Source organism: Balaenoptera musculus, chromosome 7 (genome assembly GCF_009873245.2).
Source record: "Balaenoptera musculus isolate JJ_BM4_2016_0621 chromosome 7, mBalMus1.pri.v3, whole genome shotgun sequence".
NCBI lineage: Eukaryota > Metazoa > Chordata > Mammalia > Artiodactyla > Balaenopteridae > Balaenoptera > Balaenoptera musculus.
In genome coordinates, this window is record NC_045791.1 from 32,930,899 (window position 1) to 32,936,463 (window position 5,565).

The 5,565-nt window shown below is 40.1% G+C and overlaps 1 pseudogene; it reads left to right on the forward strand.

The window, feature by feature from the left end:
- Window positions 1–2,583: 2,583 nt before the first annotated feature.
- LOC118897823 lies at window positions 2,584–4,678 on the forward strand (annotated as a pseudogene).
- Window positions 4,679–5,565: the final 887 nt, after the last annotated feature.

Consider the following 5,565-nt stretch of genomic DNA (forward strand, 5'->3'; position numbering starts at 1 on the left):
GTCATTAATACGAAAAATGTGAGAGGACACATAAACTGCAAAAAAAGCCATCAACAATGTTCCTCAAGAGATGGCTTCAATTTACATTCCACTGAATTTGGGCCACAGGACTAGAAATGATGTCTAGAAAAAGACAAGAGACCTTCCTCTACTCTGAACTGATCTGCCACTTGCAGAGCCCTGGCCTCTGAACTAGGCCGTTCATTTGCAGAAGACTCCACACACTGAAGCCCACCTAGTGCATGACTCTGGCCAGGGCAGTGAGGAAGCTGAACCATAGCCAAAGGAACCAGCATTACACCAGGCACAAGAAAACCCTGAGGAGCCAGGAGAGCTGTCGTGACAGCTTTGCAAGCTTGTCTAGGGGAAGGTGGGCTGGATAAGCATTTTTCATACCGCAAAAAGCAACCCATAGGTAGTCATGAAACCAATCTAGAGGTAGAAGACTTACAGTAAGTGCTGTTTCATAAAATGCTTGTCATGCAAATGAGTGTGTGTGTGTGTATGTGCACAGGCATGTGCACTGGGTCATACAAACGGATTTTTTTCAAAACAGTTTGCAAGGCTGTGAACTAGACAAATTATTTGGTAGCTTATAAAAGGACAAATTTCAATTCAATAGAAGGAAAATACCTCAAACAAGTGAAACTGTCTCACAATGGGATTTATTATTGTGAATGGCAGACAGGTTCTAGCCCCTGAAAGACCCCAAGCAGCATCAAAGCCATAGATTGTCAAGGAGGATATTCATGTTAGTGGAAAGTTAAATAGGAAGAACTCCAAGTTTCCTCCCCATTCTATGAGACGTCGGTCTGGATCACAGGCACTTAACTGCCACTGAAAGAACAATTAGGAGGGAAACAACTCCACAAAGTCACAGGGGTGAATGTACACAGCCTGAAATTTCATTTGGTCATTTATATTGCAACAGCACTCTGTGAAAGGAAAAGTTATAAGTGATACTTAGGCTAAGGGTTCTTAACCTAGGGATACATCAGAATCATCTGGGGAGCTTGTAAAAGATACCCATGCCTGGATCCCAACATATATCAATTAAAACACTGGGGCCCAAGACTTGTATTTTATTTCTGTTTCCCAGGTAAGAATTGCAAACCCCTGATTTATATGTATAAAATGTAAAAATGACATTTTATAAAGCATAGAGGGAAGGAAAATAGCTCCAGGATTTTACATGAAGATAATAAAAAGAAAGAGCCGGAAAACATCAAACCATGGCTTTTGAATTCTGCTCAGGGTGTAGAGAGCTGAAAAGAGCATCACTCCCATGCTTACAAATAAAAAGTCAGATCAACTACAAGTGCATATCTTTCTTGAATCCATTAGACAGCTGAGGTCTCAGTGGAACAAACTAGCCTAGAATCTGAGGAGAACCAGGCATCTGCAGGAAGAGACAAGACATGAGCACTTGTTTACCTGAGGTAGATGCACCTGGACACTGGCTAACAAGCATCAAGTAACAAATAACAACGGAACACTGATGGGAGAGTTGAAAGAGCATGGAGACCGACCACTCTGAGGCACAGTGCAGAAGGAAGACCTAAGGCTGACACTGAAACAATGAGAAAAGCCCTTCAGCAAACCAGCCCCAACTCTAAACTCAAGGTGTCACTAGAGGAATCTGAAGTCTGTGGTGCCCTGAGGATAGGCTCACCAACAACACACCTCAAATCCAGTCAACTCCTGACCAGAATGATCAATTCCCCACACTAAAGGGCTAGCAGAAATAGAAAGGCATTCCATTTCCAGGAATAAAATCTATTTATCTCAGTCTCTAATGTCCTACACAAGATGTCCATGTCTTGACAAAACATTACAGAGCATACAAAAAGCAAGAACAAACAACACTGCCAAAAGACACAGCCATTAACAGAACCAGACTCAGATATGACACATATGGGGAAGCTATCAGACACAGAATTTAAAATAACTGTAATTAATGGTAAAAGACCCTAATAGAAAGGGTGGGCAACATGAAAGATCAAATGCATATTTTTAAACAGATAGAAACTATAAGAAAGAATCAAATGGAAATGCTGGAAAGGCTAAACACAGTAAAAGAAATGAAGAATGCTCTCAACAGGCATTCTTCAGTAGATTTGACACATCCAAGGAAAGAATCAGTGAACTTGAAAATAGGTCAACAGAAGTCCCCAACTAAAATAAGGAGAAACAAAACGAAGAATGAAGCAAAACTGAAGTGTCCAATAGCTGTGGAATAATACCAAAAGTCCTAACCTAGGTGTAGTTGAAATTTCAGAAGGAGAAAAGAAAGAGAATAGGGCAAAAGAAATATTTGAAGAAATAACTGCTGAGAATTTTCTAAAATTAATGACAGATACCAAACCACAGAACCAAAAACTCAAAAACGCTACAGAGGATAAAAACTAAGCATGTGCAGGCATGTGCACATGTGTGCATGCGCGCACACACACACGCACGCGCGCACACACACAGGCATATCAGAGACTGCAAATCAAAGACAAAAAGAAAATCTCGGTGGGCTGTGGCCCGGCTGCAGGAAGCGGAGGCTGCCTGGGCATCAGTGCTGCGCACTCAGCTGCAATGAGCTCAGCGCCAGGGCTCCGTGGGGTTTGTGGTGCAGGTGAACAAAACATGACAGAAACAGATGCCGTCCCTAGGAGAAGGGTAAAAATGCAACCGAAACGCAAAAAAAGATTTGTGCAGTGTATGGAGAAGGTGCTGTGACTGATCAAACGTGTCAAAAGTGGTTTGCAAAGCTTCACGCTGGAGACTGCTCACTGAACGATACTCCATGGTCAGGTAGACCAGTTGAAGTTGAGAGCGATCAAATCAAGACATTAATTGAGGACAATCAACGTTATACCACGCAGGAGATAGCCGACATACTCAAAATATCCAAATCAAGCACTGAATATCATCTACACCAACTTGGTTATGTTAATCACTTTGATGTTTGGGTTCCACATAAGTGAAAAAAAACCTTCTTGACCATATTTCCACATGTGATTCTTTACATAATGAAAACATTCCATTTTTAAAACAAATTGCAATGTGTGATGAAAAGTGGATACCGTACAATAATGTGGAACGGAAGAGATTGTGGGACAAGCAAAAGGAACCACCAGTAACCACACCAAAGGCCAGTCTTCATCCAAAGAAGGTGATGTTGTGTATATGGTGGGATTGGAAGGGAGTCCTCTATTATGAGCTCCTTCTGGAAAATGACACGATTCATTCCAACAAGTACTGCTCCCAATTAGACCAACTGAAAGCAGCACTCGATGAAAAGTGTCCGGAATTAGTCAACAGAAAACGCATAATCTTGCATCAGGATAATGCAAGACTGCATGTTTCTTTGATGACCAGGCAAAAACTTACAGCTTGTCTGGGAAGTTCTGATTCGTCCGCCATATTCACCAGACATTGCACCTTCGGATTTCCATTTATTTCGGTCTTTACAAAATTCTCTTAATGGAAAAAATTTCAATTTCCTGGAAGACTGTAAAAGGCACCTGGAACAGTTCTTTGCTCAAAAAGATAAAAAGTTTTGGGAAGATGGAATTGAAGTAGCCTGAGAAATGGCAGAAGGTAATGGAACAAAACGGTGAATACGTTGTTCAATAAAGTTATTGGTGAAAATGGAAAATGTGTCTTTTTACTTAAATACAAAAGGAACTTTTTGGCCAAACCAATATTTCACGACTTTCCTTGCCAGTATGCCTGGGAGGCTTTCCTGGGGCACACCAGTGGTCTGTCTGCCTGGCAGAGGAGGAGGATGCAGCAGACCTCTATCTACTCTATATGCTGACCTTGGGCTTGGAGGAGCTCATTATTTAATATGACTTAAGTGATTGTTTTTTATACTTTTCATAAACAGAGAAGTGTTCGATACGGCAGAAACGTACAAAAGGGACCCTAAGAGGAGAGGAATTGCTTTAATCTTCAATCATGAGAGCATCTTCTGCACTTAACCCTGCCAGACAGGCGGGGCACCAGCGCCGACAGAGACAATCTTAAGTGCAGGTTTTCAGATCTAGGACTGGAAGTGAAATGCTTTGATGATCTTAAAGCAGAAGAACTACTGCTCAAAATTCATAAGGCATCAACCACTAGCCACGCAGACGCCAATTGCTTTTTGTGCGTTTTCCTGAGTCATGGTGAAGGCAACCACATCTATGTATATGATGCCAAAATTGAAATTCAGACACTGACTGGCTTGTTCAAAGGAGACAAGTGTCAGAGCCTGGTTGGAAAACCCAAGATATTTATCATTCAGGCATGTCGGGGAAACCAGCATGATGTGCCAGTCATGCCTTTGGATGTAGTGGATCATCAGAGAGACAAGCTGGATGTCAACCTAACCCAGATGGATGCAGCCTCAGTTTATACACTCCCTGCTGGAGCAGACTTCCTCATGTGTTACTCTGTGGCAGAAGGTTATTTCATCGGGAAACTGTGAATGGCTCATGGTACGTTCAAGATTTGTGCGAGATGCTGGGAAAATTCGGCTCCTCTCCTTAGAGTTTCACAGAACTCCTCACGCTGGTGAACAGGCAAGTTTCTCAGTGCCGAGTGGATATCTGCAGAGAAACCAAGTTGCAATTGGAAGAAGCAGATGCCCTGCTTTGCCTCAATGCTAACTAAAAAGCTGCATTTCTTTCCAAAATCTAAATGATAGGTGCTATTTTGTTTTATGTATCTGTATTTTTATATAAAGAAGTATCACTAAATACTTAAATTGAAGCAATTTAAATGGTACAGCAATTTTAAATGTTTAAATGAGAGAACTTTAAAGAAACAGTTCATATTGGACATGGTGAAGGGGTTTTATATATGTAGAAATGAAATCCTCAGGAAATTCCTATAAATAAAAATCCACAAGCATTTGTAATACTTGACATTTGTAGTAAACTGCAAGCTTACTCAAAATATCTGACTGATTTAACTAGTATTTTGTGACATTTTATAAAATTTTATAATGTTTTTAAAAGTTTTTGAAAGCTAAAAAAAAAAAAAGAAAGAAAGTCTCAAACCCAGCAGGAAAAAATGAAACATTAAATACAAAGGAACGAAGATAAAAATTTCAGAAGACACCTTGTCAGAAGGCATGCAAGTAAGACAATGAAGCAACATCTTCGAAGTACTGAAAGAAATAAACTGTCAACACAGAATTCTATACTTAGTGAAAGTATCTTTCAAAAATGAAGGAGAAATAACTGCAATAGGCAAACAAAAACTGAAAGAATTCATTACCAAAAGACCTACACTACAAGAAATACTAAATGAGGTTTTATAGTGACAAGGAATATGATGCCAGACAGAAATTTGGACCTACCCAAAGAAATGAAAAGTGTTAGAAATGGAACAAATGAATGTCAAATACAATTCTTCTTTTTCTGATATTTAATTGCTATAAAAGGTAACAATGTTTAAAGAAAATCAGCAAACTATGGCCTGCAAACCAAATGCAGCCTGCAGTCTGTTTTTGCATGACCTGTGAGCTAAGGATGGTTTTTGTATTTTTAAAGTGTTGTTTCAGAAAAAAAGAATATGCAGCAGAGA